Genomic DNA, 16,486 nt, shown 5'->3' on the forward strand with positions numbered 1-16,486 from the left:
TAAAAAAAAAAAAAAAAAAAGCTGGTCAGAGGAGTGACAAAATCCCAGTCAACCATCCCCAGCCAAGGCACCAGTAGGTTGAAGTCTTATGTGTTACTAAACAATATTAACAGAAAATACACCCCAAAATGTAGATCCATCAAAATTAAAACCAACAAATTATATCACAATGTGCTTTTGCTTTTACTTATTGATTGATTACACATGTTGATTATCCATAGTACTTATGTAGTTTTTACAATTACATAGAATGGTAATTGTTAATATAACATACATGACCTTTACAGTGACATATACAAAAAGTGAAAATCTATTCTGTATACATCATTGAGGTTGTTTTTGCTCATAAAGACACTATGAATCCTTTCAAAGCAATACTTGCACATTACTACTCGGTTTTTCTGTCACAAGAATGTTTTCTTACTTTGAAAAACTTAAAAGGATTTATTATAGACTAAGTGTTCACATTCACAATACTTAAAATTAGGAGTGTTACATAATTCAAGGGAATATTTTCTGGGTGTTTTGGGATTTGGACTGTCCTCATACACATTAGTGACTGAACATTCTGCCTTGAAATTTTTAAGGTTTCTATTTCATATTATTTCATTAGAATATCATCTGAATTTAAAAAAGAGTATTGTAACTGGGCTATCATGTCTAATAGCTGTAATCTTAGGTATTCAGAATGCTGAGATCTGAGGAAAGTTAGTATTAGCCCAACCTTTAGTCCTCAGCTCCACCCAGGCCTGAGCTCCTCCCAGACCTAGAGTTCCCTCCACACAGCTGGCCACTCCCTCTCTCATCTCAGACACACCCAAGCATGTACTTAACTCACTTCATGCCTCCCCCCATATCCTGTTGCAACCAGAAGAGGGACAAATGCTTGTGCTCCCTCTCCTGGGAAATATAGTCCTTCTAATAAACCTTATAACAATCTTTCTCCTGTGCCTGCTTGTTGTCCCCTGGGATGGACATGAAGAAACCCTACAAGGATCACTGATTTAAGCCAGGGTGATAAGAAAGTCTGAGAGTCTTATGTCCTATAAAATACCAAAGTAGTGAGAAGTGCAAATGCGGCTTAAGTGGCAGAGCATTATCATTGAACCAAATAATTTCAAGGTCAGTTTCCAGACCTTGAGTTCAAGAATCAGGACAGGCAGACACATATCAAGGGCATTGTATTGTATTCAAATTTTAACATATTTGTTATATTTAACAATTATCATATTTTAACAATTGCTTTTGTTGTAGATGTATAGGAAACCTCTCTCATTTTTTTTTGTCTTTGTGGGGCCTGAACTCTGAGCCTGGGCACTGTCCCTCTGACCTTCATCTCAAAGCTAGCACTCTACTACTTGAGCCACAGTACACTGCTGGCTTTTTCTGGCTTTTTTGTTCTGAGGTCTCAAACCCAGGGCTTCATTCAAGCAAGTTTCAAAATGCATAGGAAATTCACATAATGAAAAGAGGATCAGTATGTTTATATAAGACATTTTCAAGGAATGGTTACCATTCATTGGCTTCAATTCACAAAAAGCAAGTTTATAAAGTCACATGGGTGAGTAACAGAATCTCTAGGGTCAGGAGTATAAACGCACAACTCCTGACTCTCCTTGTCCCGAAAATCAGAGGTTTGTAGCCACTTTCTGGCACCTGGAGGAACAAGTGCTAATGACAGCACAAACCTATGAGCCCTAAAATATCATCCACCCCAGACTGGGGAAAGATGGGAAGGGCAGACTCTGGCTAGGAGCCTCAGATTGCTTCAAGTATCAGCTCCCAAGTTCCCCTGAAAAAGAGAAGCTGAGCTTCTACCTCTTGGCTCTGACTATGGAGTGCAAAGCTGTACTTCAGAGCACTTCCAGCAGCAAGGCAAAAGAAAAGAAACCCTAATTTACAAACTAAAAACACCAACATTGGGCAAGGTGGCATTGGCGCCTCTTCCCCCCCTCCCCCACCTACTCTGATTACTCCTCCCCTCCCTCCCCTGCCCACACACACTTTCAAAGGATCTATGCCCTGATAGAAACTACAATTCCCAGAATGCGTTGCACAATTCACCTAGAGGAAGTGGGCTTGTTACAGGGTTTTGACTGGCACAAGACATTTGATCCTAAGTGTGCAAGGATGCATGGGGACCTTTCTCTCCCAGCTTCAGGAACTTAGGTGAGTTTCTTCTTGAAAATTCGGTTTACCAACATAAATATTGTGAGACCAATTAAAAACACAAATGTATTAGGAGCATTGCATAATTTGGCTTTTTAATTCTTAGTTCTTTTAATATAATTGAGGTTATGAAACTACATAGTTTTATTTTTGTTTTTGTTCAAACAGTACATTCTGCTGAATGTAAATTATGTCTCTGTTTTTCCTTAATGTTTTGAATATCTCTACTCTTACTTTACAAAGGTATTTGCAGCTGGGTGCTAATGGCTCATGCCTGTAATCCTAGGTACTCAGGAAGCTGAGATATGAGGATCCCAGTTCAAAGCCAGCCTGGGCAGGAAAGTTCACAAGTCTTATCTCCAACTAACTACCAAAAAATGGAATTGACCTTGTGGCTCAAGTGGTAGAGAGCTCACTTTGAGCTGAAAAATGCAGGGACAGAGTTCAGGCTGGGATCAAGCCACAAGATCCACCAAAAAAAAAAAAAAAAGTACTTGGAGACAGTAAACTGATTGATTCTGGCATCATCTTCCCCTGCTCTAATATATATACTGCAATAAAATAACAGAATTTAAAGACAGATATACTTCATAATCTTTGAATTAAATTGATTTGTCAAATTGTACTGATTACTTTCCCCAAAACGCCCAAATTCCATCTATGAAATTTTACGGAGTTTTTGGTTATTTGTGTCTGAAATTTGCCTTTCCTTATAAAGTTTTTCCCTCATTTTGTTGTTGGTCCTGTGGCTTGAACTCAGAGCTTGGGCACTCACTGTGAGCATTTGCTGTGATGTACTTGCCTTTCCTTTATTAATTGCTTCAGGGGACTAGTGAAAAGTTTCCTCCCAGGGGTTTCTTAGAAAATGGTATTCCTCCTCCAAGACTCTTCAAAAAAAGGGTTGTCTAGGTAGAACAGGATGAATGTGGGTGGAAGGAGGTAGAGTTCAGGGCAGGTCCAGGTTCATGTGAAGCTTGATTACTTGCTCCAAACCAGTCTGTTTTTACTTTTCTGTTTTGCATATCCTATTTTGTTTTGATTTTCTACCTCTTCTCTGAACCTAGAAGTTCCTGTCAGGTAGTCTTGGTCACATATCTAGGGGTCCTCAGACTTTACTTCCCAGACAGTATCCATTACACTGTGGAATAAATCTTTTTCTGCCCTCCCTCATATCAGACATTCTAAGCTTGTCTCTTATGGGTTTGTTGTGATTGATGATGATCCTTTCCCCACATCATGATTGGGAAGGACTGTGTAGGAAATTTTCATGCCTGATATTCAGTCCTCCAGTGTAAGGGTTCTCCATCCCTCTTTTAGTGGACCATAGCTATTCCTCATGAAAATGGAGATTGTGAGGCACATTTGGGTGTATAGAAGCAACATTGGAGCACCTATAAAATATGAGGGAAAAATAATTATTACTTTCTGTAAAAGTTAAAACTAAGTTTTTGAGAGGTAAAATTGGGTGCTTCCTAGACTAGCTGTGCCCCATAGTTGTCATTGTTCTTGGTTACATTTTTCAAACATTCATTTTTAAGTATTATGTTTATTGTACTAGTGTAAATAGAATTTACTTCCTACATTATTTTAGAATTGTTCATTGCTCACAGATGTAAGTCTCATTATATACAAATATTATATCCTCTTACTTCATTGATCACAGTTATTGACAATTGCTGATCCTGAGGTAGAAGGTACAAGTATGGTAAGGTATTCAGGGATAGATTATGTTTCTGACTTCCTCTGGAGGAAAGGGTGAACCAATGGAAAAAGATGGAGCTTATGCATAACACTTGTAGAATCCCTTTGGCAGGAGATGTGGTGCATCCCTCTTGGGCTCCACTATGCCCTGTGATTCCCATGGTTGAGATGATCCATTGCCTTGGAGGGCCTGTGGATTTCAGATCTTGTTCATTGTTCTTGTGGTAGGAATCTCCCAGTATGTAAGGCAGGACTGGTCTCAGAGGAGTGACCAGATCAGTGGTACCATGCTGGCTCCCATGTTTGTCAGTTTGTGTGGACAAGCTCACCCTGACATCTTGAGCCTGGCTGCTGCCATGAGGCCTATTTGAACTAATGCCTCTCACCATACCATACATCTGTTTCAGAGACCTGTCCTGTTTCATGGTTTTGTATCATTTACTGTGCAAGCTTGTGTTATGTATCCATATATGCTTGTTGTTGGGCTGGATGTGGTTTTCAAGGGTGGAGTGGTGTTTCATGCCTCTTGCAGGAACAATTGTGTTCTCACTAACTGCATGAGTAATCCTAGCTTACTATGCAATCCCCTTAACTTACATTGCATGTTCAGTTGATAGAACCATGGTATAATAAGTTTGGGTCTCAGTTTGCTATTGAGGTTCAGAGGACCCTTAGCCATTGCTGCAGATTTTGCGGAATATTGGTTGCCCTCATTATTGCTACCCTGAATCTTCTTGCTAGCCCTACTGCTTCTCCTGTGATCTTTGTAGAAACCATATATACAGCACAACATGTTAATGCTTTAGTTTGAAATGCTTTTGGTACCCTTGATATTCAGGTGGAAGTAGATAAAATGATTGTGATATTTTTTATGATTTGGAAACAGCAATGATGTATGTTGATAATCACATAGACCTGCTAAAGACCCAGTTAAAAATGATGTGTCATGCTAATTGTCAGTACATCTGTGTTATCCCTCTTAAACATGATGGAAATATGACTTGTACCAATATCCAGTGACATATTTGAGGAACCTTGCCCTCTGATCATTTAAGCTTAGGCATTATGCAGCTTCAGGGTCAGATATCTGGTATTGGTCACTCCACCTCGCAGGCTTAGCTGTATCACTTCTCCATTACCTGCAGGAATTCAGCTGGGGATATAGGACTCTTTTTGCTATTTCTTAGGCATTTTCCTGTTTATTGTTTTGGTATTTCTTTTTTCATCCATTCTCCCTGAGATGTATGATCTGCTGATTCTCCAGGTTCAGGCTGTTGACACTTGCTCAATTTACAAAATGAAAAAGGCAGAACTGGTGCAGACCCAGAGGTGCCAGGAGCTGGCAAGGTGTGAGCAAAAGCTCCATGACCACAGACTCCAACCTTTAGTGCTATAAGTACTTGCAATTTTTGTAAGAGGAAGTGTTCCTTGTAGCTTCTGGGCCTGGAGGCTTACCTCTAGGTGTTTGGTGGGCAAAGGTTGAAATAGAATTTGGAAAGATACATATGGTCTGCATTTGTTGGCACAGTGAGTCCTAGACCAATGTGATGGAAGCACTGGACAGATCTAGAAAGTGTCTATAGCTAAGGTTATTGCTGGAATAAAGAGAGGTTCATCATTGGCCTTCTCTCAGTCTGTTCCATTATCATCCCATTGTCCTTCCAGAGCACTGTTGATGTTGTGGCTGTCCTGAAACAGTGGTAGAGTGCTTACTTAACCTGCATGAAGCCGTGGTCCAAGTCCTCAGTACCACATACATAGAAAAAGCCAAATGTGGAATTATGGCTCCACTACTAGAGTGCGAGTTTGGAGCAAAACTTTAGGGACAGTGTCCAGGCACTGAGTTCAAGCCCCAGGGCTGGGACATAAAAGAAAAGAAATGCAAGCTGGGTGCTAGTACCTCATGTCTTTAATCCTAGCTCTTCAAAAGGCTGAAACCTGAGGATTGCAATCCAAAGTCAGCCAGGGCAGCAATGTCTGTGAGACACTTATCTCCAATAAAAACCAGAAAACCAGAATTGGTGCTTTAGCTCACAATGTAGAGCACTTGACTTGAGCTGAAGGGCTAAGGGATGGTTCCTAGGCTCACAGTTCAAGTGGCATGACCCAAAACAAAACAAAACAAAAGGATAAACGAATAAAGAAATTCATCACAAATGTAGGCTTGAACAATGAAAACTATATTTGAGGGATGGGAAGGTAGTTCGTGGTAAAGTGCTTGCCTTGCATGCATGAGGCCCTGGGTTCGATTCTTCAGCACCACATAAGCAGAATAAGCCAGAAGTGGCATTGTGGCTTAAGTGGTAGAGCACTAGCCTTGAGCTGAAGAGCCGAGGAACAGTACCTAGGCCCAGACTTCAGGCCCCATGACTAACAGAAAAAAAAAAGAAATAAAAGAAAACTACATTTCACAGGTACTCTTGGAAGCACCCCAGTTTTATCTCTTTGTCTCTCAGGAATTTAGTTTTAGGGAGGATTTTTTTTGGTTGTGGGGCTTGAACTCTGGGCCTGAGCACTTTTCCCTCAGCTCTTCAGCTCAAGGCAAGCGATCTACCTCTTGAGCCACAGCCACTTCCCAGGAATTTAGTTTTAAAGAATGAAATTATTTTCTCTTTATATTGTTACAGGTGCTTTTAAGTTGAAGTCTATACATTGAAATATGCTCTTTGATTCCCATTTTCATGAGGAATAGTTCTGGTCCACAATAGAGACATGGAGAACCCATACACTGGAGAACTAAAATCATATGTGAAAGTTTCCAATCCAATCTTTCCCAATTATTTTTTATGGAAGGGATTACAAAAAATCACAAAAAACATCTAAGAGACAATGGTAGGTTCTTTGATAAGAGAGAGGGAGACTGTTGTAGACCCTGGGGTTCCTGCCAGAAGCAGACAAAATGTGAGCAAAGGCTTCAGGGCTATTGACTCCCACCCTCAGGACTGCAAGTCCTTGTCCTTTCTTGGTTTGAGGAAGTGTGTGTTCTAGCTTTTTGGCCTGGGGCTTTAACTGTCTGGAGGCTTGGGTGGAAAAGATGTATTGAAATAGAATGAGGAAAGATGTGTGCTGTTTGCACTTTTGGGCACAGTGGGTCTAGACCAATATAACGCAAGCATTTGACAATTATAGCAGAATTGTGCCATCAGCCATCTCTCTGTCTCCTTAATTATCATCCCATTGGCTCTCAGAGTCTTTGTTGTGCTCTGATGGGATTGTGGCAGGAGACAAAGATTTACTGCATACTTTAATGGTTAAGGTCTGAGAAGACAAGTCTGAGGCCCCTAGATATGTAGCCTAAAGCTACTGAGAGGAACTGTTAGGATCAGAGAAGAGGTAAGAATTCTAAAGAGATTTTCACATGCAAAATGGAAAGACAAAAGCAGACTGATTTCAAGAATTAAAAAACAAGAGGCTGGGAAAGTAGCTCAGTGGTAGAGAGCTTGCCTTGCATGCATGAGAACCTGGGTTCAATTCCTCATCACCACATAAGCAAAAAGAAAAAAGCCGGAAGTTGTGGCTCAAGTGGTAGAGTGATAGCCTTGAGCTGAAGAGCTGCGGGACAGCACCTAGGCCCAGAGTTAGGGCCCCACGACCGGAGCTCCCCCCCAAAAAAAAGAATTAAAAACAATACCAGCCACACAGATTCAGCCTCAGGAACATATTCTTAAATCAGATAAAGATGGCTTGTGGATTTAGCTGATAAAGATTGCTTGTAGATTTAGCAGCTTAAATGGTTATAGTCTTTCTAAGTTGAATGCAGATTTGCTTCAGAATGTCTATGTTTTGTGTTGTCATAAAATTGATTCATACTTGTTATGTGATGTAATGACACCAAGGAGGTTATATCTCATGAAAGGTAAAGGATAGATTGCAACCATATCACATCCTCATGAGTGACATTAACGTATCTCAATGAAATTTTCCTGGAATTGCTGAAATAGTCTGGTCACACACAACTTCATGTGTTCTTAAGGAATGATTAACCTATATGTACTTAAATTAATCCCCATATCTACTTCTTGGGCTACTTCATCGTCTTGGTCTTACTTGAAACTATATTTGTTGCTAAACTTTATGGTCTTTCTACAAAAACCTGTTTGTTTTCTAAAGTATCCTCACAAGATTCTTATTCTCTCTCAATTCTTGATTTTCTACTCACTAGTGTTGGTTATTTTTCTCTTCCTCACTCTTTGTATCTATCTTTGAATCATTTTTTTTTTACTTTTTTCATTCCATCTTCCCTCCATATGTGTCTCAGTTGTTTCTTTTCTTCAAATGATCTATCTGGGAGCTAGTTTTTCTTAGTGATCAGTTTTACTTTGCTGACATGGCTCTTCTGATTAACATTTTTCTTACTCATCGTATAGGAAAATTGTTTCCTAGAGAGTTCAACAGGATTCCAGAACCAAAGAAAATTAGAGAAACACAAAACATAAACAGACTTAGGGGAAATTAGGGTTTTGAAGGCTCTCTGGCACTTGGTCCCTGGGTGCCAGCAAGCAAGTATAGTTCCTTGAGTGCACCAGGGGAAGATTACTATTGATAACATGCAAAATTGAAGTATCTATATTAATATTACAATCAGAGCCACAACATGTTGTGAGGGAAACATATTTCCTTATTCTCCTGAGACAGAAGACTGGTATCCAGAGAAAATGCAGACATGGAGTGCACCTTACCTAGCCTTCAAGGTCAACAGCACCTCATTTTCAGATGCTATCTTTCTAAAATTAAGGAAGAGGCCTGCACTCCAGTTTCTTAACCCTCTCCAGAATTCTCTTTTAAGCCTTCTGCAGCCAGCTCTCAGTTCTCTCAGTGCTGTCAGGCTGGAATTTCAACCTATCAATCCTTTTCCCCTTCAGCTCAACTTCAGAGTTCCCTACAGAAAAGTACTTTCTTCTACCAATTGATACACTACAAGAAAATCTGATTTCTCCTGCTTTTGTTATCTTTGGTCTAACTTCATTTGATGTGGTATTCAGTTTTGTTTTTCCTTCCTACTACTTTTGAATATTTTTTTTCACTGCCATTATAAGATTTGAACTACTTTTGATAAAAAAAATATGGTGATGAAGTTTTCTCTATTAGAAATATCACTTGTTACAAAATTTCACAGATGTTTGCTCAGGAATTTATTTTGATCAATGAGGAATTTCACTATTAACTAACAAAAGTCCCTCAGATCTTCAGCTCAAGGCTGCACTCTACCACTTGAGCCACAGCGTCACTTCCGGCATTTTTTTTCTGCTAACGTAGTGCTGAGGAGTAGAACCCAGGGCCTCATGCATGCAAGGCAAGTGCTGTAATCACCTTATTAGCCGTCTGTAGAATTTTTTTTTTTGGTCTGGTCATGGGGCCTGAACTCTGGGCCTGGGCGCTGTCCCTCAGCTTTTCAGCTCAAGGCTAGTGCTTTACCACTTGAGCCACAGCGTCACTTCCGGCTTTTATCTTTTTGCTTATGTGGTGCTGAGGAATTGAACCCAGGGCCTCAGGCATGCAAGGCAAGCGCTCTACCACTGAGCCACCTTCCCAGCCCCGTCCGGAGAATTTTTATCTTGGCTCTATTGCTAACAACAGAAATGTGTTTGCATGCATTAGGGAAACTATAAATTTTTATTGATCTTGGGGCTTCAATTCTGGGTCTGGCTGTTGTCAATCAGCTCTTCAGCTCAAGGTGAGTCACAGTGCTACTTTCAGTTTTCTGGTGGTTTATTGGAGATAAGTGTTTCATGGACTTTCTGCCTGGACTGGCCTTCAACCATGATCCTCAGACCTCAGCCTCCTGAGTAGATTGGATTACACACATAAGCCACCAGCGCCCTGCAAATCTGTGTATTTTAAAGACCAGGTTTATATATTGTCAAATATTTCTAATTTGCTATTTAAGTCTCCCAGTGAATAGATAACACAGTAAGCTGCAAACATTTTATGTAAGACAAAAGCATACCTGCAGCATAATGAAATTCCAGATTGGAGTTCTCATAAACCAGGTCTGATTTTTTGATGGATATGTGCCATTACAGAATTTGATATCATTTGAGGATGTGGCTGTGGACTTCACCTGGAAGGAGTGGCAGGATCTGGATACTGGTCAGAGGACCCTTCATAGAGATGTGATGCTGGAGACCTATAGCAACCTCATGTCCTTGGGTAAGCAAAGGTCACTTTTACTTGGAAGATCAAGTGCTTTTTATTTTACTAGACATTAGACTGTTTCTGTTATTTAGGGATAAGATTCTAGTCCATGGGAAGTGTCATTTCTTTCTAAGGGAAACTTGAACTTGATTTTATATAACTGAAGAGCTAATTTTATTCTCACTCTTTAAGAAAGCAAATCAGTAGTTGGACAAAAGTCCTAAATTATGTTGTACTAATAGTAGACTGACTTCCCAGACTTGGAATGATCATTGTAGGTGGATCTACAGTCTAGACAGAATATACATTACTACTGATTATGATGTGGAAATCAGTAGTTGAAAGTGTGTATTTGTAAGCCAAACATGATATAGGGTTTAGTGTTTCAAGCTTCAAATTCTAGATACTGTGGAGGCTGACATCTGAAGATTTTGGTTTGAAGCCAGCAACTGTAGAAAAATGACCATGAGACTCTTATCTTCATTTAACCATCCAAATACTAGAAATGTAGCTAAGATTCAAACTAGTAGAATGCTATCTTTGAGCAAAAGAACTGATTTCAAGCCACACAATTGGCACAATAAACCCAAAGCTGGAGAAACTCCACAATTGAGCTGTTAAGAATTGAGAAAACAAGGGCTGGGAAGGTGGCTCAGTGGTAGAGTGCTTGCCTTGCATGCTTGAGGCCCTGTGCTTCGATTCCTCAGCACCACATAAGCAGAAAAAAAAGCCGAAAGTGAGTGTGGCTCAAGTGGTAGAGTGCTAGCCTTGAGCTGAAGATCTGAGGGACAGCACCCAGGCCCACACTTCAGGCCCCACAACCAGACACCCCTCCCCCCCAAAAATAACAATTGAGAAATAAGATTTAGCAGCAACCTTGGGAACAGTATGCCTGCAGCCTTACATTAATGATGACTCATCCAGAGCAATAGTTCTCCACTATTTCTTAACCACAGGGCTCTGTGTTCCTAAGCCTAAATTGATTGTCAAGCTGGAGCAAGGTGCAGAACCATGGGTAAGAGAAGGCTCAGAAGAAAATTTCACAGGTGAGTTAAAGCATCTTGAATGGTAATGATGGGTCCAGAGCCCAGTTGGTCTGTTTAACATGAGCTGTACAGAGCAATAGTATTCCTAGTGCCCCTGAGTCATGTATGGAAGAGAACTAGGTGATCCTTTGTCTCAAGGAATTGTAAATCCAGAATTCACGTGGAGACAAACTGAATTTGGTGTGCCAGTGTAGTTAATGTTAGCAATTCTCTTGTCTTTAGAGAAGTTATTCTTAAAGAGAAAAACACAATGAGAAATGTAGAAAAGGAGATCTCATTTTCCTTTAAACTAGTATTATGCAGGTAGGAGGAAAATAGAGGTATGCTAAGGCTGCTATCCTCTGATCAGGACAATTTCTTATCAGTGGTGCTGGGCATAGAGTGAGATTCAGAATTGGAGCATTGAGAGTAAATATTTCCTGGAGAAAAATAGAAAAATCTGAAAAACAGAAAACATTGTTTTCTATTGTAAAATATCAGTACTATTTTCTTAATTACTACATTGTGTAGAAAAGTATATATTCTGCATAAAACAATGCTTTGATATTTGAAAATCTTTAACAGAATGTGAGGATATATCTTTACATTAAGGAATTTATGGATCTCATTTATGTTTTTGTCTATTTTTCTATTATTCATTTTAGATGTCCCAGAAATGGAGGATGTGATTAGCACCTGTCAGGAAAATCACAATAAATATCTCTCTGAAGTAGCAGTCATGAATAGTAACCCTGGGGAGGAAAAAGTGAGACTTACAAGAAGTTTTCTTTTGAGCTCCATACAGAAGTCAGAACTGATTAAGAATAATGCGAAATCCTTAGGGATGAGGACAGAAAAGCTCATTGAGTGTCAGAAAATGGGTGCTTTCAGTGAACCTGATAAGATATGTGCTGCATATAGATCTGATGTGTCTTCTGTACTTGTAGAATATAAAAAATGTGAAAGGTCTTTCACCGAGAAGACACAACTTATTCTCCCTCAGAGAACACATACAGGAGAGAATCGTTATGAATGTAACATGTGTGAAAAGATTTTCACCTGTAAGGCATATCTTACTGTCCACCAGAGAATCCACACAGGAGATAAACCATATAAATGTAATGTGTGTGGAAAGTCTTTCACTCGGAATTCAAACCTTACTGTCCACCAGAGAAGACACAGAAGAGAGAAACCTTTTGAATGTAACATGTGTGAAATGTCTTTCACCACGAAGTCAAACCTTAATATCCACCAGAGGACACACACAGGAGAGAAACCTTATGAATGTAACGTGTGTGGAAAGTCTTTCACCAAGAAGTCAAACCTTACTATCCACCAGAGGACACACACAGGAGAGAAACCTTATGAATGTAACGTGTGTGGAAAGTCTTTCACCCAGAAGCTACACCTTACTGGCCACCAGAGAACACACACAGGAGAGAGACCTTATGAGTGTAACATGTGTGGAAAATTTTTCACCTGGAAGTCAACCTTTAATGTCCACCAGAGAACACACACAGGAGAGAAACCTTTTGAATGTAACACGTGTGGAAAGTCTTTCACCCAGAAGACATACCTTACTGGCCACCAGAGAATACACGCAAGAGAGAAACCTTATGAATGTAACATGTGTGGAAAGTGTTTCACCTGGAAGTCAAACTTTAATGTCCATCAGAAAACACACAGGAAAGAAAGCTTATGAATGTCATATGTGTGGAAAGTCTTTCAGCCAGAAGCCAGACCTTACTGTCCACCAGAGAACACACACAGGAGAAAAATTTTATGAATGTCAGCTATGTGGAAAGTCTTTCACCCAGAACATACACCTTTCTGTCCATCAGAAAAAAACCCACCAGAGAGAAATGTTATGTATGTAGCAGGCATGGAAATTGTTTCACCTGGAAGGCACACCTTAACATCCATCACAGAACAAAAGGAGAGAAACCTTATGAATGCAACCAGTGTGGAAAGACCTGGAGGTCACAGCTTAACACACATAAGTTGATTCACACAAATGAAATAACTTAGGATTGTACAAAATGGGGAAAGTCTTTGATCTGTAAAAAAAATTGAAATTGCAACACAGAACTCACACGGCATAGAAACATTATGGTATAGCAGATGTTGAGTCCTCCAACTAGAAGACACAGCTCAGGGTTCATCACAAAACACACAGATACACACACACCCACTCACACAACAAGAGGAGAGAAATCATATGTAGGAAAAATAAATGGAAAGGTTTTCAAGAAAAAGTCATAACTCAGTTTGCATCAGAGAACAGACACAAGTGAGAAAATATAAATGTAAAAAATGTGGATAGGGGGCTGGGAAGGTGGCTCAGTGGTAGAGTGCTTGCCTTGCGTGCGTGAGGTCTGGGTTCAATCCTCAGCACCACATAAGCAAAAGGATAAGCTGGAAATGGCCCCGTGGCTCAAGTGGTAGAGTGTTAGCCTTGAGCTGAATTGCTGAGGGACAGCGCCCAGGCCCAGAGTTCAGGCCCCACAGCAGGACCCCCCACAAAAAAAATGTGGATAGTTCTTTACGAAGTAGTCATGGATCCAGCTTCATAGGACACACACAGTGGAGTAATCTTAAAAATATTACAAATGTGGAAAGCCTTTGATCTGAAAGGAATAACTCAGTGTTCATCAGAGAACTGACTCACATAGGAGAAAAGAAAGTAGTGCACAGGACATTTTTGAAATGATTTTCAATCACAATTGAATCCGCAGCATATGTGAGAGCATACACAGGAGAGAAATTATGAGTATAGAAAACATTTTGCCAGAAGTCCCATCTGTACAGGTATCATAGACCTGGAGACATTACAGTATCTCTGTAAATATAAACATGAGAGGAAGTCTTTCAACTAGAAGCCAATCTTCAGCAATTATTAAAACATTTACCCAGGAAAGAAGCCCAATGTAGGAAAATCTTTGTCAGAAAACCTCTGTAAGATGCTGGAGGGGATGTGGACAGAAGGGAACCTTACTTCATTGTTGGTGGGAGTGTAAACTTGTTCAACCACTTTGGAAAGCAGTATGGAGGTTCCTCAAAAGACTTCACAGAGAGCTCCCCTATGATCCAGCAATCCCTCTTTTGGGCATTTACCCAAATGTTTACAAACAAGATCACACTAAAGCTACCAGCACAACTCTGTTTATTGCAGCATTATTTACCATAGCTAGGATATGGAACCAACCCAGATGCCCCTCAGTAGGAGAATGGATCAAGAAAATGTGGTATATATACACAATGGAATTCTATGCCTCCATCAGAAAGAATGACATTGCCCCATTTGTTAGGAAATGGAAAGGCTTGGAAAAAATTATATTAAGTGAAGTAAGCCAAACCCAAAGAAACATAGGTCCCATGGTTTCCCTTATTTCCAATATCTAGTATATGTATGAGTCAAGCAGAAAAGGTCAGATAAGGTGATGTTAGGAAAATGAACCCTTCGATATGTATTTAAATGGTTTTTTTTCTTTCATGCATTTGTTTCTGACGCATTTATAAGATTATTTCTTTTATGTCCCTCCCCCACAGTATAACCCCTGCTTTCACTGTATTTGATGTCGATATAATTTGTGAAGGAGAAGGGGAAAAACAAGTCGTTTAAGTTTACAGGTAGACCCGTTGCAACAATGAGAAGTACAAGTTTTCATGTCGAAAATGAACTTTAAACTTTGGTGGGGGGTGGCAGATTGCGTGGGGGGGTGGGGGGAGGCTGGGAAGGTATGTGAAGGGTAAACAAAGGAGGAGGCTGCAATGCTTGATAAGAAATGTACTCATTATCTCACCCATGTAATTGTAACCACTCTGTACAGTATGTTCACAATTAAAAAAAAGAAAAAGAAAAAGAAAGAAAACCTCTGTAAATTATACAGAGAAATCTTTCATGGCAGAGGTAAGCTGGGTATGATGGGAAACCATTCTTCACTCTTCAGCTCTCTTTGAGCCAACATTTCTCATCCTTTCATTGTGTTGAGTGGGGATGGTGTCATTCAATATTATCCAAAGCATGTAGAAACAACCAGTCTCGACAATAATTCAGAGATTGAAGTTATTAACTTGTGTCTTTTATACTTAGAAATAGTTTGTTAGGGTAATTTGATAAACTCTTAGAAAAATGAGCTCTGGCCCTTTGGCACTGGATTCAGATCATCTCCAACATGGTTAGGGGAACAATAGATGGGGAAAGACTGTTAAGAGGCAAGAACATGAGAACAACCAGTTTTCTACTGCTCCCTTATGTCTCTGTATGTGTGATCCATGCCTTATAGTACAAATGACTTACTTATTCCAGTTCATTTTTGAATGGAAGATCTGATGGAAGATATTACTCCTTATTGAAGTACATCCATAGTAGTAAAATCTTTCTCAGAGTGGTAACAATGCTTGATAGGAAATGTATTCATGACTTTCTCCTATAATTGTATAATCAATCTATACAGTATCTTTACAATAAAAATTAAAAAATGTGGTTGATAAATAAAGACGAGTCTCTGCATTTTGTCTTGGGGGAGAACACCAAAATGTCCTCAGCCCTTGCTTTTTTCTTTAATTAATTACTAGTGATGAACAACTTGTGATTGATCCACTCTTAGCCCATTTAGTTGTTCTGCTGAGTGAGCTGTGATAAAACACCAGTGTGGACGATGTTGTGAGCCTGCATTTTCTCAATGTTCTAGAGGCTGATTACAAATTTTATTGTCCTTACTTTGAAATACAATATGATGTTCCATATTTTGTTTGTGCAATGAGTACATAACCAAGCCATGAGTATATATCCAAAACCCAGAACACATATATTTCTGAAGTGGGTATCTTTTTTTGGGGGGAGTCCAGTTGTGGGCCCTGAACTCTGGGCCTTGGCACTGTCCCTCAGCTCTTCAGCTCAAGGCTAGTGCTCTACCACTTGAGCAACAGCGCCACTTCTGGCTTTTTTTTTTGCTTATGTGGTGCTGAAGAATCGAACCCAGGGTCTCATGCATGCAAGGCAAGCGCTCTACCACTGAGCCATCTTCCCAGCCCAGAACACATATATTTCTTTGATATGAGAAGAAGGCTTTCATTTGCTATCTCATAAAGGACTAAAATAGATAAGACATTAGGCGAAATAAGACATTTTGCAATCACTCACAAAAATTTAAGTTAACAACAAATAAAACTATCTGCCACTTGAGCTATAGCATTACTTCTAGGCTGAGAGGAAGGAAGGAAGGAAGGAGGGAAGTGAGAGAGGGAAAGAGGAAGAGAAGGAAGGAAGAAGAAGGAAGAAACAACTATTCAAAAGAAGAATGTTTAATATTTGGTGAATGTGAGAATAATTCTTTCAGAGGTAGGGCTCAAGAAAAATGGCTTTTACATAAAGCAAATTCTTGAACTGTTTAGAAAATGATACAGATGCTGTAACATTTTATAAATTGATTTACTAATTCAGTAATATTAAG

At 39.7% G+C, this 16,486-nt stretch overlaps 1 pseudogene; it reads left to right on the forward strand.

The window, feature by feature from the left end:
* The window catches only part of LOC106001733, a 55,333-nt pseudogene extending 42,273 nt beyond the window's left edge, over positions 1–13,060 (forward strand).
* The last annotated feature ends 3,426 nt before the right edge of the window (positions 13,061–16,486 follow it).

This window comes from Dipodomys ordii, unplaced genomic scaffold (assembly GCF_000151885.1).
Source record: "Dipodomys ordii isolate 6190 unplaced genomic scaffold, Dord_2.0 Scaffold383, whole genome shotgun sequence".
Lineage (NCBI taxonomy): Eukaryota > Metazoa > Chordata > Mammalia > Rodentia > Heteromyidae > Dipodomys > Dipodomys ordii.